This window comes from Ambystoma mexicanum, chromosome 2p, assembly GCF_040938575.1.
Source record: "Ambystoma mexicanum isolate Mex_15411 chromosome 2p, UKY_AmexF1_1, whole genome shotgun sequence".
NCBI lineage: Eukaryota > Metazoa > Chordata > Amphibia > Caudata > Ambystomatidae > Ambystoma > Ambystoma mexicanum.
The window spans coordinates 976,959,170-976,986,079 of NC_090923.1; the positions used below are offsets into that span (position 1 = coordinate 976,959,170).

General features: G+C 46.3%; 1 protein-coding gene across 5 annotated transcripts in view; it reads left to right on the forward strand.

The window, feature by feature from the left end:
- PC (pyruvate carboxylase) overlaps positions 1 to 26,910 on the forward strand; it is a 2,561,538-nt gene that overhangs the window by 1,020,973 nt on the left and 1,513,655 nt on the right. The window lies entirely within an intron of this gene.

Genomic DNA, 26,910 nt, shown 5'->3' on the forward strand with positions numbered 1-26,910 from the left:
ATGCCCTGGTGAGGACCACGGTTTGAACGGATGCTCCGTGTGTGACTCACACCTAGGTCGCTTAAACGCCAACTTGAGCGTTGGAGGGAGCTGTTCAACAGGACTCCTCCTCAGATCATCGAGGACTACATCCAGAGGAAGACAAGAGGTTAGATGGGTTATTTTCCAAAGCACCCAGCAAAGGCGACTCCTTCCCAGGGAAGCACTCTGACTGGAGGGGTCAGTCTGGCCCTCACACCGGCTCAGGTAGTAGAGAGGCTCACACAGCTACCGACCTCATGGCAGAGGAGTCCAAGGACCCTACCAGTTCTGCAGCTGAGGGGCCTGTGACCTCTACTACCACTGGGACTCGTCCTGAGGGGCACTGCCTTGATACCGGCGTCCCTACCCGAGGGGCGTGGGGGGCCCTTTACGCACGGCCAGCACTACAGGCTGGGAGGCTGAGGGTGCAAAGCCTACCGGGTGTACACGTGAGGTGCAGGGTGGGGGCAGAGCCAGTGCAGTCAGGCATGCAGGCCGATCCTGGGAACACGCTGGCTACAGGTCCACCTGGCCAAGGTGCGGACAAAATGGTGGCGACTCAAGACAAAATGGCTGCCACTCCCGATCAGCAAAGGCGGGAAGCCTCGTAGGCAGGCACGGAGGCCCGGCGATCAACAAAGTTTTTCTCCTAGGACAGACTGGGTACCACTGACGGCAGTCACCTGGACCATGTTGTATCCCAACATCTCGGGTTTCAGATACAGTGACCCCCATTTATGTACAAGGGCTGGGGAGGCTGTTGGTGTATTCGCTTCGCTCCCTGGGCATGATCGTGGCATAGCCAGCCTGTGAGGACAGGTTTGTTGACAAATTCATGTCCTTTATGCAGTCCCCACAAATGGGCTTGATTATCAGGGGCATTATTAAGGACGTGTTTCCTCTGGCTTTACCGGCGCAACCTGCGACCACACAGCCCATGCTCCTTCCTCCAGCTCCACCTCTGCAGCAGCCCATTCCAGAGACTCCAGCAGCCCCGGTGCAGGTGCAAACCCCCACCACGGACGAGCCTCAGAAGGTGACTGGTGCCATCCACCCCCCCGCCCTCCACAGGACCAGCAGGACACTCCCTCCTCAGCAAAAGCCTTCCATGACCGGATTGCTGGCTTTTCTGAATACCTGGGCATCTCCCAGCCCCAGAAGGAGCTCCCGTAGCAGGAGTTCTGGCTGAGGTCCTGAGCATCAGGGCGGAGTCGAAGTCTGGCATCCCCCTACAGAAGGATGTGGAGGCGTTGGTCAAAAAGGACTGGCTCCAGCCCCACTCCACGCAACCCATCAACAAAAAGCTGGATGCTAGGTTCAGACAAGCTGAGGGGGACAGCATACTTCTCTCTACGCACCCGCAGCCTCTCGTCAGTTATCTTTGCAGCATCCATGTATGCCAAGCCCCAGGCTTCCTTGTCTAGTGCTGCCACGGCAGCCCTCCTGAACCAGGAAGAAAAGAGACTAGAATCATACAGCAAGAAGGTCTACAGGAATGCTGGGCTACACCTCATGCAGGCTAACGCAGACGCCATCATCGCTGCGACTAATCAAAGCTTGTGGAGGGAAATCGCAGACTTTCTCCCTGACATCCCGAAGGACAAGCAAACCACCTTTTAAAGTGGGCCAAACTGAAGCAAAGTGGCTCAGGACATTATGGAGGCTTTTGTAGGCCACATCGACACGGCTAACAGAGCAATCTGTCTGGCAGCAGACATGAGGCGCACTGCCTGGCTCAACCCGGATATGCAGGATAGAATCCTCAACCTTCCGTTTGAGGGGGGTGATCTCTTCCACTCCTCACTGAAGAGGAGCTCAATAGGAAGAAGAGCAGCTCTCAGGCAGCAAAGTAGCTGGCCGTTATTACCAAACTGGCAGCTAAACCGTTGTCACAGACAGTCACGCTCAGACAGGTGATAATCAGGGCAGCAACATAGGGCCACCCCTTCGGCCTTTTGCAAATGCTACTGTTTGGATACCAGTGCCTAGGCAGATGCGGCATTCGGCCAATCGGTCCTGCGTAATCTATTTGCCTAGATGGTCAGGCTCTCCTCCCCAGGGAGTTGTCAGTTGTAATCGCCCATACAGCATGGAGTAAAGGGGATGGGATATAGGAGTAATTGTCACTCACCGGAGTGACTGACTCCTAATCCATAATCCCCTTTGATCCATACGTCTCACCATCCATCACACTATAATAAGACCAGTGAGGTTGCTAGAGCATAATACAGCAAAAAGGGGCCTGAGGTATGGCGGGAGGGTTTACGTGAGCCAACGCTCCTGTGGCTGCACCCGGCACACCAGTAAATTTAAAGGGGAAAATGTCTTTTTCTGGTGGAAAAGAGGTTCCGTTATCATATAGGGTGGAGGAAAGGGGACTATGGACTAGCAGTATGTTAGTCGCTCCATTGAGTAACATTTTATTTCTAAACCAGCTTTGATTATCTATTTTAGTTTGCTTGGAATGAGTGCTTAACGATCACAGGCTTTAATTGATTTTAAAATGGCCCATGTGGATATAGAATTTCAATCCAAATCCTCAGATAACCTACCTTTTTTGTACACTGATTCGGAGAATGGCGAACAAATTGCCCAGCCTTGACCAGAAGCTGACCGATCCTATTTGCATGCAGCCTCTTTACATCCACCAGTGTTAATCAGTTTCCATACTGTATTTTTAAAGTAAAAATAATTTTTACGAATAATGAAGTTTCAGTAGAGCAAATTGTTTCCATATTAAGTGGGGTTGTAATAAAGCAGACTTCCCAAGATTATTTGTCAATCTACTCCTAACCTCATACAGGGGTACATTAAAGAAGGATAGATGCATTTTTCTATTATCCACTTTATTTTCAATGCAAGATTATAATATTTAAAGAATAGCGATCTTTACCAAGGGATATTGGACTATCCAAGCAATGAGAGTACAGTTTAGTACTAGCATAATCCCTAGATTGGTGGAGTCAGATAAATTCATCAGATGCACGAACTGGTTCGCAACTGAAAGGTTAACATTCCAGGTGCGCAGCGGTTAGTCTAATTGGTCTTCAACCACTTACCACACCGCCCCCCGAAAATTCTGGTCCGTTTCTGAAGGGACCTGCTGACAGAGCACGGTTAAAATGCAGATGGTGAACTGAGTCAGGGCCTGAGCAATGGCTTTCCTTTTGCTATCAGCTGTGCCTTTATTGGGTGTGAATCTTTAGGAAATAGGCACTGCAGTGGGGTATTTCCAACTGAACAATCCCATGAAGCTCAAATTAACTAGCAAAGCTTCCAAGACAATTAGAGTAACACAATAAAGCCATATTTTGAAAATGAGTTCATATTCATAATGCCAACTACCTTCACATGCAAACAAGGATTTGCTTTTACCTGTATATCAGCTGTGATATACATCATGTATAACAGCAAGCTGGACTTTTTGTGGGCAAACCACTATATACCAGGTACCCCTTTTTACACCATTTCCTCTTAAGAAACATGAGCATGTTTCTCAAGCCATAGCATAAAAACAAGTAGAAATCTAAGGTGGGGGGGGGGGGCATTTGTAGTGTTATTTTGCACTTCTCAGAATAAATGACTAAAATTGCATGCAGGGGACTTTTTTTTCATTGAGGTGCAAACTTAGCTGGTGCCTTCTGTCCAACTTGTTTTTAAGTAAAAGGCCCATGAGCGTATTCCTTGGGTGTGCTCAAAGCACAATGCTGTAGATTCTTCAGGCTAGCATTATTTTGCATTCTAGCACTTGTAGTTTCCCATTCAGGATGTGTAAACTATAGGTTCAATGATATTCTTTTGGCTTAACAGGTTTATCAGATCTTTTGTAGATTCAATTGCAGGTTTTGCTAAAGTGCATCCCCAGTTTAACGCCCCTTGGAATACAATTCCACCTTGCAATTCTGGGAGAGAAAAAATGACAAGTATTTAAATAAAAGAAAACCAAAAATGGTCCCCTAACTATATGCTGGGGAAGTCACCACAATAAAATAGTTAACATTTGTAGTTGGTTTACAGAAACAAAAATTGGCCTTCAAGCTTGAGTTCGGGGAGTCTGTGCTATCAATTTAGAATGTACAGAATATTGATTTGTCTGCACTATGTATCCAGCCAAGATTCTTATTTTCTGAAATAATTATTCCCCGGAACCACCTTAGATGTATTTAATTCAGGTTCCTCTCACTTCAGCGCAAGATTGATGAAATTATACTGTTCATTTGGAAGTGCAACATTTCCATGGAAGTGGAAATGCTAAACTCCCTTTCATCCCAACATGTGTTATTAAATATCTATGCCTTTCACAGGTTTTGATTTATGAATTCTCCGTCTATGAAGAGTGTGCATTGCCTCTTAAACTTCAACCATGCACCACATCACATTCACAGCATCACTCCTTCAACTTCCCCAGGCCCCGCCCAATGCCCCACTTCCCACCCCCAACCTCATGCAATTTCTGGTCTTTTGTCACCCTTGACACATTCCCATGCTTAAATAGCTCAATATTCAGTAACATCTTGAAGAAGCTCATGTGCAGCCCTCCGGATGGAGCAAGACATAACATTAGAACACTGTATTAAGGCCTGTGAAAAGTCAGGGGCTGGAGCAGCATCACTTGCATGAGTTCAGTCTGTGGACTCCCAGGCAGTAACTTGCCGTTAGGCAGGAATATGAAGAATCCAGAATGAGATTGACTGTTCCTGAGAGATAACAGTAAAGCTTTTAGAAGTGATGCTAGGCCTCGTGTCAGTGATCGTTATTCAGGGGCTAATGTCTATTACTTTGGTGGGTGCAGGCGGCCCTTTTATGTACAGTTTGCAGCTGTATTTGAGCATGTTTGTGGAGATTTTAAGAATCTAGTTGAGTATGGAGTCCAAATTTGGTAACTAAGCGACTTGAATGTGGGAAGGCAGAACTCCAGCTATTACCTGGAAGAAGTCAATGTCATCTTCCACCATGGCACGAATGCAACGATTTTAGATGAGTGGTTTGCAATTATTATATGAGAAGCTTTATATTCTTTTGATACAGCAAGCATAGGTGCAATCCCTATGTGGAAAATGCAAAACCTGCGCTTTCACTTCGTTTGACGCTGGTCTGTTACTTCCTTTTGATGGGAATGAATTTATCTCCTCTTGTAACATGGGGTATTCGGTTTATACCCTGTCAACACAGATTGATGCTTCTAACTGTCCTTCCTTACATCGTTCACCTCATACCCTCCTTTCCCCCGCTCACACTCCTCCTTCACCCACTGCCGCTTTCCTAGTCTTTGCTGCTTGTCCTAACTTGCACACCTTTCTCTGTCATGTTCATATGTTGGCCCTTGCTCCTTTGGTGCCTGTCCCGTACCAGGACTATTCCATTTAAATCTTCGTCTTCCTGTATTTCTCTGGGTGTCTATTTTGTGTCCCCGCCCACTTCATCAAAAACAATTGCCTCAACCAATGGCAGTGCCCCTTTCAATGATGCATACTCTTTCATACCGTCCTCCATACTGTAAGGGCGTCCCTGGCTAGGGATGGGAGACCGAACCTTTTTCACCAGAAAAATCAACTTCTCCTTCTCCTTTTAAATGTAGATGCATGTGTGGGCGCGGCCCTGGGAGCATGCACTCCTCTGACTCTGCACCCCCCACTCCCTGGTGCCACTCGCCATTCCGCTTTTCCGAGTCGACGGGAACGGACCGCTTTCACCAGCGCTCCTGGGTTATGCCTCTAGCCTAGTAATTCCATGCAGTACTCCGAGAAGTACTTTTGTCTTCTTTTATCTTGTCTTTGTTCAGATACCTCTGTCCTCTGGTGCCACACTCCTCCCTGGCGCATGTCGATGTCAGCGGGCTTCAGTAGGTATCCAGCTTGCTAGGGGCTCTTCCCTACGTCCGACCCCCATGCTCTTTGCCTCCGCTGCCTTGGACCTGACCACGGCTGAGAGGTTTGAACCGTGTGTGACGCGCTCACACCACGCGCTCTGAACAGGCGAGCTCGGTGGAGTGAGCTCTTCGGATGGTCGCCTCCAGAGTAGTGGAGGGAGTTCGTCAAGTGCAAGTTCAGGCCCAAGGTAGGGGCACTGTTTTCATCCGCACATCCCCAAGTTGACTCCTTTCCCATGTAGTGCCTGAATGGGAGGGACCTATCGGGTTCTAGTGCCAGCGCAGGTACCAAGGCTGCTTCAGCTGCCGGCCGCCAGGCCTAAGGGGTCGTGATATCCTACCAGTGATGTAGCTGAAGGGCCGCAAGGTCCGATCACCGGGTTTTCGCCCAAGGGGCTACGCCCTAGTACCAGACAGATGTCTGAGGGGGCGCTTGTAAGGAGCACTACTGGCGACACAGCTGAGGGCACTATGCCTACCAGTCCCTGTGCTGAGGTGTAGGGTAGGTCTCAACCTCCACCGCCAAGAACCCAGGAAGAGGCCGGGCCCAGCGGTGCAAGCGTCCTGACAGGCACATGGCATGCAGCTCGACAAAATGGCTGTCGGGCCTGACAATATGGCGGCTCGCCCGCCACGTCACCCTTCGGGGACCAGGTAGGTGAACAAGTTTCCAGGTGGGACAAGTCTTCACCGGGCACGTGGCCTACGGCATTCCCTTTAGCGTTGCAGGGCAGATACACCCTGCGGGCAGCAAGGCAGAGTGTCCCCAGGTCTCAGAACCCTCCGGGCCCTGCGCCCGTGCCACCAAGCGCTCCACCGGCCTGTGAGGACAGGTTTTTTGAAAAATTCCTGATGCTTATGAGGTCTCCACAGATGGGCATCATCCTCAAGGATGTGATCCGGGACATGCTCCCTCTGATTCTGCTGCTAGCACCCACGGCCACTCTGCCCTTGGTTCCAGCGCCTCCGGCTCAAATACAGCCCCAGCTGCCCATGCCAGTTCCCACTATACTGCTCCCATGCCTCCAACGGTCCCGGCAGCTCGGCACCAGCCACAGGCTACTGTCAGTACACCATAGTTCCCGGGTCCCAGCTTTCCTCCAGCTGCACCTTACCAACAGGACACATACATTGGTGGACACGGATGAGGAGGAGGACCCAGACACACCTTCGTCTCCCAAGGCCTTTCATGAGTGGCTGGCGGGCCTAGCCGAATACTTGGGGCTTCCACAGCTTGAGGTGGAACAACCAGAGGCAGGGGTCTTCGCGGAGGTCCTCGCGCTACACCCCACGGTTAGAACGGGGATTCCAATGCAAAAGGACGTGGTGGCGCTTGCCAGAAAAGGATGGCTTAAACCTTATTTGGCACAGCCTACCAGCAGGCGCCTCGATGCCAAGTACAGGCAGATGGAGGGGGAATCCACTCTTGCTGTCGATGCATCCTAAGCCACACGCTGTGATCGCTGCAGCTTCAATCTACTCCAAGCCACAATCATCCTTGTCTACCTGAGCCTCTGCACTCCTGGGTAATGAGAAGATCCAGGAAGCGTATGGAAAGAAAGTCTATTCCAATGCTTCACTTCATCTTCGTAGGTCCAATGCGGATGCTATGCTTGCTGCTGTCAACTAAAGGCTCTGGTGAGAAATCACAGACTTCCTTCTTGAACTTCCGGTACAGAGCCAGGCACGCTTCAAGGCGGGGCTGGCGGAAGCCAAGATTGTAGCGCAGGACATAATGGAGTCCACCGTGGCTCACATTGACACCTCGGGCCGTGCCATTTGCATTGCTACGGACATGAGAAGAACAGCCTGGCTACGGGCGACCAAGTTCAACCCGGACGTCCAGGAGCGTATACTGGACCTTCCATTTGAGGGTGGCGATCTGTTCCATTCCACTACGGACGAGGAACTTGATGAGAAGAACAGTTCCAGACTGCCAAATCCTTTTCCATCCTCATTAAGGCCACTCCTAAGGCATATAGCCAGATGCACCAGCGTTCAGACAAGGGTCAGTCTTTCAGAGTGTTTCAGGGCTTCAGGAAAGACTGTCCAGGCAACCAGACAGATCCCAGAGCCAGCACCGGCACAAGCCGCACAAGGGCTTTTTCCAGTCCCCCTCCTCAGCCGGCAAAAAGGCATGACGCGCCCATCTGGAACTACAAGTCTCCGGTAGGGGGCATGCTTGCCCTTCACTCCCAAAGCTTGTGTGTAAGGTTCGACACCCCTGGATCCTATCCGTGGTAACCACAGGCTTCCGCCTTTCTCTCGCCTCCCCTCCCACAGATTGAGACAGCAACTCTGTCGGCAGAAATTCGCTCGCAGAGTCAGACAGGTGGAGGAAGTCCCAGCTTCCCAGCAGGGTGTGGACTTCTATTCACGGTTTTTCACCATACACAAGAACCAGATGGGCCTGAAAGTTGTTGACCTTTCCATCCTGAACCTTTCCCTTCATCTTCAAAAGTTTGATGGTTACCCCAGCGCTTATAGCAGAGACATTGTGCACAGGAGACTGGATGTGCTCCCTGGATCTGAAGGATGCTTATCTACACATCCAGCCTATCGGTCCTTTGAGGCTTAGGATCATGGGCTTCAATATATACAAGGTTCTAACCTTTGGCCTCAATTCGGCCCCCATGGTCTTTACAAGACTAATGAACGCAATGGCAGCTCTTCTCAGGGCCCAAGGTCACCATGTCTATCCATACCTGGACGACTGGCTTGTTATGGCAAGGTCTCCGGAGGCAGTTCACCACTGCCTCTGCCCTCATGAATACTCTACACGAGTTGGGATTCTCCATCAATCTCAAGAAGGCACACATGAAGGCCTACGCAGAATCTAACGTTCCTGGGCCTCACCTGGATACGAGTTCCGAGAGAGTTTTCCCCTCGGAGGACAAGATCACAGCCATCAAGAGGGCCACATGGCATTTTCTCAGCAGAGCAGTGACCTTGGCATGGTGGTACCAACAACTCTTGATCATCATGGCGGCATGTCTCCTGGCAGTATCGCACACGAGGCTCAAAATGAGGAGATTACAATTGCACTTCACAGCGTCCTGGCATCATGAGCGGGGTTCCCAGGCAGAGTGGTCAGCATCTCACTTCTTCTCCACCAGGACCTCTTCTGGTGGAGCACAGACTGCAACTTGAGGATGGGCAGGCCATTTCGTCAACCAGCACCGCAGGTTATCACCACGGACTTAGCCCTAGAAGGCTGGGGAGCTACCTTGGACAGCCAGTGTCCATGGGGTTTGGTCCCGTCGGGAACAGGAAGCCCAGTTGATGAAGGCCATCTGGCTCGCCTTTAAAGCCTTCCTATCGATCAGTGGCAAGGCGATCCTCGTTCAAACAAACCGCTCAACCAGCACGTATTACATCAACAAGCAGGGTGACACCAGGTCCCTTCTCCTCTGCACTTTAGCCGTCAGCATTTGGAAGTGGGCTCTGGCGAACAACATGCACTTAACAGCAATTCTCCTCCCGGGGGTAGTCCAACCTGGAGGTGGACAGACTGAGCAGGCTGGGTGCGGACAACTACAAATGGCAACTGAAAGAACAGGTCCTTCAGGGGATCTTCAACAGATGGGGTCATCCTGAGGTGGATCTCTTTGCCACCTGTTCCAACAGGTGGTGCCCCTGTTCGCGTCCTGGCAGGGACAGAGCTGGGGCTCTCTGGGCGACACGATGCAGATCCAATGGAACGACATGAACGTGTATGCCTTCCCTCCCACTCCCCTGGTACACAGGGTAATGTGCAAAATCCAGGAAGTCCGGACCTCTGTATCATCTTGATAGCTCCGTGGTGGCCAGCAAGGCCATGATTTTTGGAACTTCTCAGCCTGGTAGATCAGGCCCTGGTGCACCTTCCGTTGGGCCCAGCTCACCTACTCACAGCAGGGAGGAATGGCCATCCACCCGACCCCCAGAAGTTAGCCCTTGCAGCGTGGTTCCCGAGCAGGTCACACTAAGCAATCTTCATCTGTCACACGCTAAACTAGACGTCATACAAGGCGCTAGGAGCGCTACCAGGAGCCAGTTCAAAAGCAATTGGACCAGGTTTTGCCACTGGGCTGTATCCAAGGAGGTCGATCTATTGACCTGCACGTTGGACGACATGCTAGCCTTCCTTGCACACCTCGCACACTTGGGGGTGCAGGTGGGCACATGTCTCACCTATCTGGCAGCAATTGGAGCCTACCAAACTCAGGAGGAGGTATTTTCATCCTCTAATCCGGTGGTTAAAAGACACCTGGTGGTCCTCACCAGGCTCTACCCACCGATCAAGAATCCACACCCGGTGTGGGACCTCAACGTGGTATTGGTCGCCCTGGCTCATAAACCATTCAATCTTATGGCATCCGCGGACATCAGACTAGTCACCATTAAGACAGCCCTCCTGGTGGGCCTGACATCTGCACACAAGGTCAGTGAATTCCAGGCACTGGGGGCTTCAGAGCCTTATACTACTATTCATAAGGACAGGGTGCTTTGAACCCACCCTGCATTCTTACCTAAGGTGGGGGCTCCTCTTTTCACCTGATTGAGGAGATGGTGTTACCTACTTTCTTTGCGGATCCTAAGGACGACGCTCCGAGGGTTCGGCACTGTTTAGACATCAGGCGTGCTCTAAAATTCTACCTGGACAGAACCAGAAGCTTCTGCAAATCAGATGCTCTTTTTCACCTTTGGTGGGTCTAAGCCTGGTTACCAGGCTTCCAAGGCTTCCATAGCCAGGTCGATGTTTGCAGACATCAAGGATGCCTACAAGGGGCAGCACAAACCTCTCCCAGCAAATATGCATGCTCACGCTATCGGAGCTAAGGCCACGGCAGTTGCTTTCCAGATGCAAGTCATCAGCAAGGCGGCTCTTTGGGCTACGCCCTCAGTCTTCTGCAAGCACTACTGCTTGGATACCAGTTCCAGGTTGGACTTGGCATTTTGTCAGGCAGTCTTAAGGAACTTCTTTTCCTAGGAGGGGCAGCTCTCCACCCTGGGGCTACATTCAGTTTTAATCGCCCATACCCTATCGAGGAAAAAGGACGGGACGTAGGAGTAATTTTAAGTTACTCACCGCAGTGACTAACGTACTCCTAGTCCATAGTTCCCTTTCCTCCATTCGTCCCACCATTCCCCCCCCTAATAAAAGTATTGTCATTAGGCAATGGTAATATTGTCTATGCGTCAAAGGGGACTGAGGACTGGCACCGGGGCGGAGTCAGGTGAGCGCATGCTCCCAGGGCCTCGCCCCTGCGCGCATCTAAATTTAAAGGGGAAGATAATTTATCTGGTGAAAAAGGTTCTGTCTCCCGTCTCTAGCGAGGGACGCCCTTACTGTATGGAGGAAAGGGCACTATGGACTAGGTGTATGTTGGTCACTACTGTGAGTAATTTATCATTTTTACAATGTTTGCATCAAGAGCACGAGAGCAGAGTTGGGCACTAGCTCCCTGAACTGCTACACTGCTACACAAGTATGTGTTTTTCTTTTTGGTTATTTATAAGCACGAAATATTTATTTGGAGCACAGATAAGAAGGGGATGGGATATGAGAAGTGATATCCACAGCTTGTCGGTCAATGGGTGTTTGGGGTTTTATCCACCCTTTTACCCCCATACTGATCCCCATGGCCAATTCCGCCCACTAAATGCTCCTCTGTTCCCAAAACACCTCCGTCCCCCTGGTATCTCTTTGAGCCAGCTCTATCACACGGTAACATAAAAGTTTGTGCTGGACAATGCTTACCAGTGTTATTTCTAAGCAGTCTTCGAAGTCAAAATGGTATAAGTGCATCGTTCACTTTAGCCACCTTGATTTATCAGTAATGCATATGCTCACATCTGTTCCCCTCACTGAATTCCTGCCAAAACGAAGCATTGGCAAAGATAACCATTTTGTATAGGCATTTGATAGGCCTTTGCCAGGCACCGACATCTTATGCCCCGCTATTCCCATCATTTTCAAGCTTTTGCCATCTTAAGCCCAGTTACTGCCATTATACTAGTGCCTGGGCAATGCCAGGCACATGCCTACACAAAAAACAAAACTGTTGGCTTTGCTGATGCTTGTTGGTCTAGTTTTGTTTTGGTGTCCATTTAAACACTTTTGTGGGAGCATTTTTAAATTGGTAATATAGTATAGAGTTCAAAATAGTGCAGCTCTCCTGAAAAGGGCATTGTTCCTCAAAGTGCCGGAGCTAAAAGCGTTTCTTTGAGCTTTATTTGGATAAGATACAAACCTATAAAATATCCCAATCAAATCAATATAAAAATATCACATCAACTACAAAAGAATCTACCCTAAACACTAATAAAAAAGAATACACACCTAAACCAACAATAGTCCTTAGTGTTAAAATCCATCGGTCACCTGTTAAATTGTAAATCTTTTATACAATTAGTTCCCATATTAATACGTGTAATTTCATCAATATTTCTCTTGTGCCAAGCTGCATTAAAAAAGTTAGTGAAACCGAGAATCACACCTTGATAGTTTGATCATTTAAAATACACAATGTTTGACGGATAGCCCTCAATTATCTAGGGCTAGTAGGGGAAAATAAGTCTGTTTAATCCTGTATACGTAGGACAGCAAAATATAAAATGAGGTAACTGCAAGAAAACAAGACTCCAGCTTTGTCTTGTCCCTCTTTATATTGGCGCCAGCTTTTAGGTTTAGGTGAAATGTGGGGTCTAAAGCACATTTCCTTGGGAAGTTACTCCAGTCTAAATGGTATTGGGACCCCCATAAACGCGATTCAGGGATGCGCTGCTCGTCCTTTGAGTAGATGAAGCATGGGCTTGATTGGTCAGCTTTTGTAGGCAGAAATGGGTTCCATGCCATTTCATCAACAGCAAGTACTTTGGTAATTTACAACGAGGTTATTATTTTGACATGTTAATTCGAATTTTATTATGTATTTTGGGTGGTTCCCCATGATCCATGTCTCCCTTCTTTACTACTCCTACCCAAAACGCTCCCAACCCCTTTACCCATAAATACCCATATTGTCCGAAGTAATTTCTGTCGAGAAAGCCAGGGGATACCGCAAAAATGTTCCCCAGTTTTCCAGGGCTCTGACTTTACTCATCGGGTGTTTGGGCCTGTTATTCATGGTGCACTGGGCCTTGGGCCATAGATGTTCATGGAGTTTTCCTGGTTATGATTTTCCACAGGACTGTCTTCTCTAGAATCCAAATCTAATGAAGCTTCCCTCCTACTTCCCGATGATGACTGGTGCACGTATTTTGCCACTAGGCAGGATATGATTGCTTCTCTGTGTAAATGATTGCTTCTCTTGCTTAATGTTAATGTTCAGTTTTTCTACAGTGTTTAATAATGGTCTTGGCTTGTTAGTAAGCATTAACAATGTTGGCACATCCGAGAATGGAAGAAAATGATTAGCCCAGGGAAGCACAATTTGGTCATGAGATTAAGTGGGGGACTTTGAACTCGGTGTTTACTGGTTTTACATTTGTCAGTTTACTTGTTGATCCATGAGGCCTATTTCGTCACATTGTGATAGTGGTTTGAAAACACTGTGGATGTAAGTTTTTGTAGCAAGATGGCATAAGAGTGACATAAGAGTGGCCACAGACCATTCTCTTTGTAATGTATATTTCTTCTTGGGCATTTGTTCAGTACAGTCCTTTCACAGGAATTATAGTTCATGTACCACTCCCCTACCCCGTGACTGAAAGGACAAAAAACAATTACATATGTTGTCAAATGGTTTAATTTTATATGTACAAATAATGCACTAATCATCTAATCGAGCCGTGGTTTAGTGCACAATATTTCAAATATATGAAATGTCATAGTGTTATATTCCAAAATCTAAGATATTGCTTCAAAGTGTGCCTGCTGATATATGATGGAACTAAAAGAAGATTGGACAAAATGGGAAAGTAAAATGGCCATAACATAATACAAATTATGAGTGCAAGCACAGTGCTAGAAGTAGTACTACTTGCATTTTACATGGTCCAGGAGACTGGGATGAATCCTGCAGAGTCCTCACAGAAACCCTACATAGAGGAAGGTGGTATTAGCCAGGAGGATCACCTGGGAGAAGGACCCTGAGGTAGGAGGTACGCAGTATTCATCTTCAGAAGGGGAGCGTTCCATGATGTCGGAATGTTTGATCAGAGTAATGCTTCTCTTCCCAAAACTACCCATGTTGACGGGAATAAACTATTGTGGTCTGCATGCAAATCAGAGTATTAACAACTTAACCTCTGATGAATATAATGCCCCCTTAAGTCGAAACCAATCATTAACCAATCTAAAATCCTTCCCTAAAGGTGGATTTAATGCACAGAGTAAATTAAATAAAGTTAAAGGTTATAAGCATGATGTAAAAAGTAACCAGAACATTGGGGACTTCAAGTTCTAAAATGTCCGAAGGACTGGGACGAGGATGGAGGACTTTGAACACAACTGCAGTATTCAGTTAAATGATCCTAGTGACCCACACCTGTGTGGCACTGTGAGACAGGCTCCTTTCCCAAGCATGTGGCCCATGGGAATGCGACTAAAGGTGTCAGGCGTTCAGGGAAGCACAGAAGAAGCAGCAGCAGCGGTTCGAGCAGACGTGTGTAGAGAAGCTGGTGAGTTGGCCTATCATAGGAAACCCTGGGACGCTCGTAGTCGAACGCTGCCTGCTAAACAATATTTTGAATACCAAACTAATGCAAAGAAGTTACATGAGCAATATACTCACTTTAAAGGAAAGCCAGAAAAGAAATGTTACAATGGCTGTTACCCAGATAAAGAGGGTGCAATATTTAAGGGAAGCAATAACCACCATTGCCAAAGTAAATAGGGGACAATACTTCAAAAGATCAATAGCCCACATTGGCAGAATAACAAGGGAACAGTATTGTAGAGAAATTGTAACTATTATTCCCAGAGTGAGGAAGAAGCAATAGTTAAGCCTTATACCAGTAAGTATTGCCTAAGCCAAGGAAAGACACATTTGATGGAGACATTGTCAACAGGTGTTTGATGTGAAGTCAAGAAATAGAGTGGCAGTAGATAAACCTTACTTGTAGGAAGTATTAAGGAGGAGAGGAATATAACTTGCATTGCCTATGGCAAATAAATCAGAGGCACAAACGGCACAATGAGTATTGTACCCTCACAAATGAAAATGTGAATCTTGATGATGTTCAAAGTCAAGAAAATGTGTAAATGTGAGAAGAAAGCCTTACCACAGAGTACTTGTAATAGTGTTGGGACTTTTTGTCCTGGCAGGGGAGTATACCAGGATGGAGATTGTTAGTGGTAGTCCTGCCAGGTTAGTGAACCAGGAAGAAAACATTGAACTACTGCATTGTGGTTAAAGGTTGTAAAGGAAAGAAAGTGGCAAGGCCGCTGTTGTGTTTGAACTGTGGTTAAAAAACACCTTGACAAAAACATTGTGAATCAGAATTATTGTGGAAGTGTTTATTTTCCAAGAAGTGACATTAAGATGTTGCAATTTGAAGATAAAGACTTTTCTTTTGTTTTGTGAGAATTTAGTCAAATTCAAGTGCAAGACCTTTGGAGTAAGACGAAATGTATGAATGGAACTTGGCTATATAAAAATTACTTTATTCTTTGGAACTTGATTACCAAATTCTGCTTTGGAACTCGGGGTAGGGGTCCGACCCCAGCTACAGGGATACGAGGTCATGAAGTTAACATGGAGTGTAACTGTTTTCTGTTTAATCTAAATATCCATATTCTACCTTTATGAGTTTAATGGATGTATAAGTGTGAGGGACCGATTCCTTTTATTAGAATGTTTTCCTTTCGTTTTATTTTGATAGCTAGCAAAATCCTCTTTAGGATAGTGATAGTGAGGTGCTTGTCACACCTTTTTGAGTTAATAAAATGGCTAATAGTGAAAAACCTTAACGAAGTTGTCAGCCTCGCATTTCTGAACCCTCACAAGACACTGTATTGTTGAACTTGTCTCTGCACCTTCCTTGGCTTAGCTATTTAAGACTATGGGCCTCATAAGTTTGCCGGTCCGGTAGTAACATCCCTGGTAAGCTACCGGCGCTGTTACTACTGGACCGGCAAACTAAGAGTTCTGCTCGCGCATGCCTTTACGCCCGGCAGGTCTGACCCGGCGGGCGTACCGGCACCAGCGAGCAGAACATGTCAGATGCACCAGTACCATTGACGAATGGTGCCAGTGCATCCAACCTCCCCATTCCCATTGAGCCCTATAGAGGAGATACAGACGATTTAATAAAGGTAGATTTTCAGATTTAAAGTAAAACTCAAAATGACAGGTGACAGCTTGCAGCTGCAGAATTGACAGGTGACACGATTTCTAGGAGGCTGTTCAAATTAGGTTAAAATAGTTTGGATTAGATTATTTTAACTAAGAGATTGGGTTCTGCACAGTTCTGGCGGATACTCACTCCTAATTTTGAAATGAATGGGCCTCGTCACGGATCTGGTCAACACGTCCAGCGGCGGTTCTCTCTGCTCGGCGGGTCAATCAGGCACCGGTTCTGCTCACAGCGATCCGGATCTCTGGTTCTGCTCACAGCGGTCTGGGTCTGGTCTGCGGTTCCGGCACAAGTTCTTGGCAAAGAATTCAAACAGCTCGCCCGGCTGTTGAATAGTTTGGTTAGGTTTGCTGGATTCTGAAGGCCTCCTGAGAAATACTTTTGCTTGCAGTGGGCCTTCTTGGTTCAAAGTTCTGTAGTCTCTGTTTAGCTTGGAAGTCTAAGTGTTGGATCTCTGGATGTGAAGTCGTCGGTCAGCATGCTCCGCAGCAAATGAATGTCTCTACCTGTCCCAGCAGTCTCTTTTTACGTGTTTTAGAAGTGGGTGTGTGCGTGGCATAACTGAGCCTGCCCCCCTCTACTTATCATTGGCCCAATTCTCCCCTCTCCCATCATTGGGGGAATGAAATGGATTGTCATCATGATGAGGTCTGTATATGGGTCAGAGGATCCTCCCCTGGTCGATTTGCCCACAAATCTATATTTGAATCAAATACATATTTCCCAGATACACAATTTGTTGAAATTACATGTACACATTATATATTCCTTATGGTCCATGCTTGTCTGCCTCTGATCTTCCTGGGGGCTGGCATTCAAAAATGACAACATTTTGCGCTTTTCGACTGGTTTACCAATATCGGACATTTACCAAAAATTACACACATGTGCGCAAGGAGTACGGACATTAATTGATGAAGTGTCAGATTTTTAACATGCAGACATTTGGAGTAAGACCGTATTTTCCGCTAGCAACCCCCCCAGCATACACCACAGGGTCCTAACACCTCTTAAAACGTGCACAGAAAAATCACAAGAATAATGATATTACTTATATAATTCTGACAAGTCCGTACTATGAATTATCCATCTTTTTTAAAATTATGCTCTGGCCCAGATGGGTGTGGTTTAGGTTCCAAAGCACATGGGGGAAGCTTCTGTCTGCCCCCGCCTCCAGCTCGGGTGGCTCCCAGAGGCACTTCTCCTCCCACTTCTCCCAAGAGGAAGCCACTTTACGCCCCCCCCCCCAATATAACATTTGCCTGAGTCCAGGGCAAGGCTTTGTTCAACCCCCTGCGGTGCCCCTCCCCTAATCTAATCAGAGAGGTGTCAACTCCTTTTGGTGGGGAAGCAGGATGCAGCTAGGCCTGGGAAGTGTGGCTGAGCAGGTTTCTCCTGTCGGGGGTAGTTGTCAGGCAGAATTCAGCTAAATTTCACTTTAGTTCCCAGTTTAAATCAAACTTACACTTTTTACATATACATTAAATAATTACTTCCTTCAAGTCATTTCAGAATATAGTTTTACATTGTATCCACCTCTTAGCAAGTCTTTCCTTGGCCTGGTTTGGGTTCCTCTGTTCAGTTTTACACAAAAGTCTGGTGGTTTTAAAACGCCGGCTTTCCGATAGTGGTGAGTACCGGTATTGCATCCATTTTTGGGATCTGTCTTGAATTACTGCATTTCAATAGAGTGGTCTTTTGCTTGATAGTATAGGACCCTTGCTTAACATTGTTTTGATGGCATCCTAACAGTAGTGGTGATGTGGAACCCCCCACAAGAAGGTTGTATCTTTGGAGTGGTCTTGCGCCAACTGCGCAGTTTTCCTTGATTCTGGCTTGAATGTGGGCGGCGATAGCTCATCCCCACATCCACCCAGTCTATTGATTTAGTTTGTTCTGGGATAGAATAATGGGCAGCGACAGCTCATCCCCACATCCACCCAGTCTATTGATTTAGTTTGTTCTGGGATAGAATAATGGGCAGCGACAGCTCATCCCCACATCTACCCAGTCTAAGGATTCAACATGGGTCAAAACCCTTGACAGTGCTTTCATCTCTCATGCTATGTAGGTTTGTTGCGTTGTCTCAACTACCCATCCCTGCCTGTAGGGTAGAGATTCACCAGGAACTGGGTTGCTGCAGCTGCGATCTGATGTGCTTTCTAGAGGGTGGATGAGGAGAGATCCTGTTGGCTCGCTCTCCCTAGTCTCATATTAAATTCTCAGGCACCTTGCGTTCAGGCTGAATGGTACTTAAAGTACTGCCAAAGTCCCTTGCAGTAAACCATAAAGGTCCTCATACCGACATAAAGGAAATGTGAGGGTCCTGTAGTGTTTGCAAACCCCATGTAAGAGGCTTACCAGGAGTCAACTGGGAAGAAAGATGATTGCAGGCCTTACGCTCCTGCCTGCACAACATGGGTGAACATCAGTAGGGAGAGACTGCAGGACACTACTGTTTGTGTAATGAATCCAAGATGACGCAGCATGCCTCAGATGCTTTTAAAGCCTTGTTTTCCCTCATTGGTCTCAGGAAAGGCCCTCAGACTAATATGAAGTCCAGCTAATAATACAATGAGGGGGATTAAGAAGGAACGAGAGAATAACCAACCCCAAGAAGCTTGTATGTAGCAGTGGGGAATAACCCATCAGCATACCATAGAAAACATTCACCAGCCCAAGGAGCATTGACAGAGCTAGGGAAAAAGTCAGTTACTAGGAGAATCCTGAAGGAGGCAGACATGCTCACCTGTGTGGCATTCACATAAGTGCAGATCCTGGAAGTAAGGAGGCCAGAGCACAGTACTCTTTGGAGGAAGGTTGCGCTCACGTGTATAGAAGGCAGGCAGGTAGGCTACCCACTGAATGCAGTCCAGGCCAGAGGCCCTGGAAGAAGAAGCTGACCAAAATGCTGGTGAAGCACCTCCCATACCATGTAAGAACTGGAAGGTCCGCGCCTGTGGCCGATAACCAGCCACCGTAACATAATGGAAAGGAGTGGACCCGTGGCAGGAGAGGCAGCTACTTCCTGACAAGAAATCTAAAGGTTGGGCAAGAAAATGACAATTGTTGCTATTGGGAATCCAAATGTAACCCATGGTCTACAAAGGATCCATTGTGACCCCTGAGCAAAAAGGTCTGAGAACCTCAAGATTTTGCAGGCGGTAACATGTACATGCTGAAACCCCATTTCCTGGAGGTAGCTGTTGTGTGTTTTCAGACCCAATGTTCAAAAGGGACCCGTCTTACTTTCTGAAACCCATGTCCAAAAGAGACCTGTTGTGAATCCTGAGAAAATCGTCTATGAAGGACCTCTTGTGAATCCTCGCTAACCCAAAGTCTGGGAGAGACCTGCTGCTACAAGCAATTTGTGTTGGGCGGAGTAAATGCCTGAAGAAGAAAGAACTGTTAAAGGCCTTAAGACACAAGGGGACAGTGGAGAGGCCTGAAGGAGAAACCAGGCTCTGAGTAACTGCTGGCAGATCCTCGCCAGAGGAATACTTTTTTGTGTTAAAATAGTGTTGGGCTTTAGAAGAATAGGTTTTGAACATTTGCTTTTTGCCATATTTTGAAACTCCTGTATTAGCTCAGGGTGGCCATGGGGCTAAAAGATTTAAGATTTGGTGCTGGAAATGTACAATGCCAATCCATCCAGAGACTTTGCTTTGTAGAATAGGGTGTATCATGGAGCGATGAGGACTCTTAAGGAATCTGTTAAGAATGTTGTTTTGATTCAGAACGAAGTTGTTTAACATTATAAGGAAACCCACTTTGTGCAAATACAACTTGCACACCTTGTACTTTAGAACAATTATTATTTGTGATTTTCCTCTAGTCTAGATCCTATAGTTAACAAACCCCGTCACTTCCTGAAACCCATAAGAAGACTACTGTACACACACCCGAGATCGCGTGTCTCATCGCTCGGATCCACAACATGGGTTATACCAGATGGAGTTCATCAATGGTTTTATCACTGGCTATCTGTTGCCTTTACGACTTACTTTTGAAAAGGATTGTCTGATTCTACCAATGGCATTACCTAGTTAGAGCAAATTATGGCTCCAAAGTTATCCAATGTGGTGATGCTTCTCTGTGGAGATTACACACTTTGGATTACACGTTTGCTATCTGCGGTCATTCATTTCTTTCTGTATTAGTCTAGGAAGGTACTTCTCTGCCTTGTGCTCTAGGTTTTACCTCTCTTTGGGGTGGGGGGACTCTTTATTTTTTATTGTTTCCATTTTTGTAACACCCAGACCCAAGGGTATCATAGCGGTACAGTAGATAGGCATGAAATGTACATTGTCAGAAAAGCATAGTATGAGCAACTAAGTTTTAGGTGTTATTTATATTTATCAAACAACCAGGTTTTTACTCGTTTTTTTTTTAATGTTGTGTAGGATTGTTCGTTTCTGGTGGGTGGCTGGGCGGTGCAGTGACAAAGAAGCGGGCACCGCCGGCCCTTTTATTCTTGAAACTGGGAATGACCAAGAAGGTGCTAGTGTTCAATTTTAGTGCTCACCTGGGGATATTTTGGGTAATACAATTGTTGAGGTATAGGCGTGCCTCTTTATAGATAAATCAGTGCATGATAGACAACATTTTAAAGTTCACACAAGCTTTGATCGGGAGCCAGTGAGTCTTGCGTCTGGTTGCTGTGATGAAATCCGATCCGTTTAGTTCCAGGGCAGCACAAATTGCCTTATTCTGCAGTAGTTGAGTTTGGACATGTTGACAGCAGTGGTGCCCGTAGGTAAGACATTGCAATAATCCAATTGTGTAAGAATGAGTGCTCATCCGAGTGTGAGGCAGTTTGGTGATGAGAGTTGCCTACTCAGTGAGATGAGTTTGGCAGTGTAAGCTGTAGATGACGATCGTACGTTGACATGTCTGATCATGGATCGGTATGCTTCGAGGTGGGACCCCCTTTCCCCTAAGGTTTTGATTTGTTTCAGAACGGTTATGGTTGTTTATCAATGCTAAAGGAGGAGAACAAGGTGTCCAGATGTTTGAGGGTGTGTGGAGATCCAACAATGAGGAGCTCAGTTTTGTCGTCATTCAAGCACAAATTGTGGGTGGCCATCCAATTTTGGATTGCACTGTACACTGCATTGATTGTGTCGTAGCCCTAGGCCTGATTGCCCGTGATGGGGATGAGTTATTGAGTATCATCTGCACTAGTGTTTCTGTTTTTATTGGTCCCCTTCCTGCATTCTGAGACCAGTAACTCAATTTGGCCAAATTAGCGTCTCCTAGGGAAAAACAGAGAATGTAATTTTATGATGCGAGTCTCATTAGTTTGATATTTCCAGCTTCTGAGCTTCCTGTAACATGGCATCAATTGCAGCCTAAAATGTTCTTGGTCTTAAAATGGGTTGGTTGTAGTTGGATGCTTTTTAGTCCTTTACTTCTGTCTTGAGGAAGGAGGATCTAATTCCTGGGGAAAAGCTGAGTAACCACTACATCAATGGATCTTCTTCCATCCAGAAGCAGTAACCATATTGAATCTGAAGACTATATGGGACACCAAAAGGCATAAAATAAGCAGTGTCGAATAGCAATTTGCTTTGCAATTCTGTAGGTTTGATAATTAAATTAACACTTGTGAAGCAGAAATAGCAATTTACTTTGCCCTGTTCAATGAAAGCACAGCTCACCCTGCATTCCTCTTGCCCTCGGGTCTTTCTCCACCCTTTTTTCCTCTGTTCACTGCAGTAATCGTATCCTCCACTAAGTGCCAAAGGCCTGTGTCGGGGTGCTAGTCAATCATTCTTTTATTCAAATAATTGCAAGCCAGAAGTAATCGGGTTGACACTTTTATTAAGCCAACTAAATCCTGTCTGGCAAAGACCAGTATGTGTTAACTTTATATTTTTAATCTCAGTGTCTTCTATATTTCATTTTATTGGGGAAGGTGCATCATAAAGAAGAGTGAACACTTTTGAAAACATACATGATTACACAGCCACATACTTTGGATGGCAAACTTAGTTCTGTGACCTACTGCTCACATACATCTGCAACTGGTTCTCAACCCATGAGCTGAACCCATACTCCTGCACATCCTATCTTACCACCCCTGTTGCATTATACCAGCTAACCTGAAAGTGAGATGGCCACAAAATACAATTTTGCCCCTAGCTTGTCCAGTTCTCTGCCTGCTATGCCATCCACTTTTCTTGGTATCTTCCTGTCCTTCCTCTTACATAATGAATACACAGAACTAAATAGATATGTACACAAAGTAGTGATCAATAGTTCCATCCAGTCTGTACATCTACAGATCTCCTGCAATACCATCCATCGCATTTAGCCTCGAGGCTCACTTTGCTCGCATTACGATTGCCTTGTATAACAGCACAAACATGAGAGGTGGCCAAACTGTTTTCAGCGCCTTTTTATTGTATCTATTTGTGTCCATTCATTGAGCTAACCTTTTACAGACACTCATCCAGGGCACACAAAGTCTACTCGCCCACTCGAGTAGGCTTTATGAAGGGCAAGTACCAATTGCAGGGGACCTTTGAAACTTTTATTTAATATTTACTTTGGTTGCATTAAATGTCACCTGTTTCGTTGTGCATGTCTGGCTTCTGGGTGGCAGCTGTGTGCCAAACATAAAGGGGGTTTTCGGTGGCTTGCACCATTTTACAGAAAGTGCGTTTACATTGTTTCTTCCGTTGCCAGGGGCCGAGTGCATTTCCCTTAGGTCGTTTAGGTAAACTTAGTTACTAGACCCACAGGTCTAGCAGAATTGTAAAGAAAGGCCTGACTCTTTCAGAAATGTCTTACTCCAGCGGTACACAAATACTGTACTGTTACTTGTTTTACATCTCGTGTACAAACAACTTCTAGTGACACCTATTAGTACACCATTGTTCATCAAATGGGTTTGTTTGCTACTCAAGAAAATGTTAATTAGCAAACTCTGCTAATCATTTTTTTAAAACTAATTTATGCCTTGCAGCAAAGGTGTACGGCCCATGTAGGTTGCTAGGAGGTTGGTTCATTGCCATGGAGAACTGGCGTTTGACCTTGAGTGGATCAAAGGTCTCGTCATGTGACTGGGCACACACAATCTTCAGGCACACAAAATCTGGGTGGGAACCCACGAACCTGCCATGATGCATAGGGGCAGTTGGGATGGTGAGAAGAGGGGTCAATCTGCCCAAGTTCCTAAAGGTGCCCTGGGGCAGGCCTTTTGGAACATTCAGTCGTGCTATCGCCTTGCCGAGTTGTCACCTATTTAATCTTTTGTTACTTCAGTTGTGATACCATATGGTCACTACTTATTTTTTTTTATTGTTGGTCACTACTGGCCCACTGTTTGGTAAGTTAAGGACCAGGTTCCTATACCTCTTAAGTCCCCCATACATTCTGTCCCCACTACACTAACCTCCATTCTTCTGCCTATCCTACATCTCGCTGTCTTCGTTCTCCCTCATTGGGCCTCTGCCTACCTTCATGTAATGGCCATCCTTTCTTCCTGCCCCCTCTCCTCCTGCCGCCTTCACATCTCCATCCTCCACTCTTGCTCTTCATAGCAGCCTGGCCATCCCGCCCCTCACGCCTTACTACAACCTCTTGAATCAGGCCTGCTTTTAATCAGCAGTTTCTTTACCTACAGTCTACCCACTTTCCCACCTACTGACTGCACTATGGGGCTCAAATGTGCAATCCATTTGCAATAAAACATCTTTCCTCACTGACCTCTTTTATTCCCATCACCCCAAACTCTCAGTGATGACCATGACTTTAAACCCGGATCTATCACCCTCCACCCCAGTCCACGGCACTGCCACTTTGGCTGCCCTCCACACTGAATGGCCACATTCTCTCACTCCACTAGCGTAACTAAAAGGCAAAGGTGTAGGCCTAATGATCAGCAGGGACAATCAGTCAGCCCCTCTGACTTGATGCTTTTTCCTTAAAACATCTCTTTTAAACTTGTTGCTCCCACTCCACTTAACATTCTCCTCATCTACCGCCCTCATTGCTCCCTAAATCTCTTATCTGAACTAGGCCTGCTACTTCAGGTGGTCCCGCAGAAGCCCTGGCTTTCATAATGGGTGCCTCAACCTCTCCAATATGACTAAAGCCCAATTAGGTAGACCTAGAGTCCACTCTCTGACCAATCGCTAGCCATCCTGCACTACCTTCCTACTCACACCAAAGGGAACACCTTTGATCTCATCTTCCTATGCTCTGTTGAAAACTCCTCTGCCCTTCCCATTGACCCATCTTTCTCTGACCATTCATTTATCCTTTTCACCATCTCCATTCACTCACCCAACCATCATTTATTTTCAGACGAAAATTCAAACCTAACTCCATGGTTCCTTACCTGCACCAAGCCAAGCCCTCACATCAAGTCCCCTTTTTCCATTCCCCACCACATGAATCTCTAGTTTGAGTTCAACATCATACTGGCTACCACCTTCAACAGTTAGTATTGTGCTTGCTTCTTCAAAACCTCCTGGCCCTTCTCTCAACCAAGAATTTTACTAGCCGTCCAACAACTGAGGACAACTATGCACTTCCACCTTCGTATCTGGTACATGATTTACCCCCTATGCTTTTTACTGCTTATAAGGACTCTTCTCCAGCATTGGATCTTTCATGGATTCACCACATGTGAATCGATGAAAGATACCAACGTTGGAGAAATGGAGTTACAGGTAAGAAACTACTCCCTTTCATTGCACTCTCTACTGTTCCACTCTGTCAAATGCTCTATATACTGTCCTCCTAAACTCTTTCCACTCCCCCATCCACCACCAGCCTCCAACTATCAATGTCTCTTAAGGACCTGCTTTCTCCCCTAAATATCAATCCATATCTTCCTCACTGCAGATGACTTTTTCTTCAGCGTCTGCTCCAAAATGACTAAAATGTGATGTCCTTCCCACCAGCTTCTCTCACCGACCCCCTTCAACTTCTGTCACCCCTTTTATCCTCATCTCCCCACTGAACTTCCTTTGCTTAGCTAACCCATCCTGTGCTCTCATTGAAGAGGAATGAGAGGTGTGGAGGGGTCCAGCTGGTTCTCTCTGCCAGAATTTTCCATGCCTGCTTCATAGCTGACAGCCATTACACTAATAAAAAAGCTGCTAATCTCCAACAATCCCCCTTTCGGCACACAAGTCTCTTTTCTGCTCCATCACTTCAAGATCTTCGAGATAGTTGTCTTTTAACCGTGTTGTCAACTACCTTGGGGATCCCACTCGACTGAAGCTGTTCTCACACGACACCAATTTCCTAATAACTATTCACCACTCACCTCTCCTCCAGTCTCATTCTACGGTATTTCTGCTTCCTTTGACACTGGATCATTCATCCCACCTTCAGAGTCTCTCCTCCTTTCTCTTTAAGGAAACTGTGCTTGATTGGGTGGCCTCATGTCATTTCCTTTAGTCTCATGGGTCACTGGCACTGCCTCTCACACACTGCTTTCTGTGGGTGTCTTGTTATCTTTCGGATTTAAGTACTGCCTCTCTGCTGATAACCAAGTCCTCGCCCCCTCACCCCGCTCCCGCAACTCCTTCACTGCTGCCGTATCTGAATGTTTAACTTCCTCGCAGCTATCTGACACTGGACAGTTTTACACTGCCGGGTTATAAACTCCTCCAAGACGTACTCGTTCTCACTGCCTCTATCACAAACATCACTCTCAGATCTCCTTCCGTCCTCCCCATCTCACCCTATCACCAAGAGACCTGTAAAAAGTCTACAATTTGTATATTTTCCTTTTCCATATTGTTCATCTCATGAAAATGTGGGTTGTATGTTTTTTTTTTTTTTAATTGTCACGTGCTTTAGTTTCATGGACCTATTGTCTATTCTAAAGCATTTCAGTGAGGTTTGGGTGTGAACGGACGTGTGTTGCCATTGGTGTTGGTTCGTTTTTATTTATCATGAGAAATTCTTAAAGATTAAGTCTTAACACATGTAGTGTACCAGTTTTGCAGACTGTTGCAACCTTCGAATCCCTGTAGTCTCCTTCCCTGTATGAATGTTGTTTAAGCCATTCTCTTCAATACACGTTCAACATGTTTGTTAGCAGTTACCAATGACTTGGGCGCTTATGCTATATAGGTCTTTGCTAATAACCAATACAACACTAATTTATTTGCGTTTTCAAAATGGAAAATCTATTCACTATAAAGGCAAAGCCTGACCTGTTGACTTGCATTGCTTGTTTTGTGTGAATGTAGTATGGGGGTGCCTTGAAGGGCTGCTTTCTCCTTGCTGAGACTTGTTTTTGGGTCACCCCTTAAAATGTATTAAATTGTGGCGGGGAGAAAAGGTAAGGTGAAGACCCTGGGAGTGCAGCATCAGGGAAGCCATGCGGCCTGGCTACATAGCTCATGAGTTAACTGCTGACCAAAACCCTCGGTAGGGCCAACTCAGCCCTTCATCCTTAAAAATTGACTGCCATAAAGTGAAATAATGATCTCCTTTTTGCAGTGCTTATAAGCTGGAGGGGTGTGGTACTATATCAGACACAAATTATTATATACATTCAGCGGGGCTAATTGATTTGTTAAATTTCTCCCTAAATATTCCTTGATGTAGCAGTTCTTTAATAACTTGGGCAAGCGTGCATGTCGCCATCTTCTTGTTAGTACGGAGTGGTGTGAAGATGCAGATGTTTTAGTTATTGGCCTTGGCTTGGGCTGTGGTTAGCCTAACATAGGTGTGGATTGAGCTGGTGGGAAAAATGTTGATTCTTT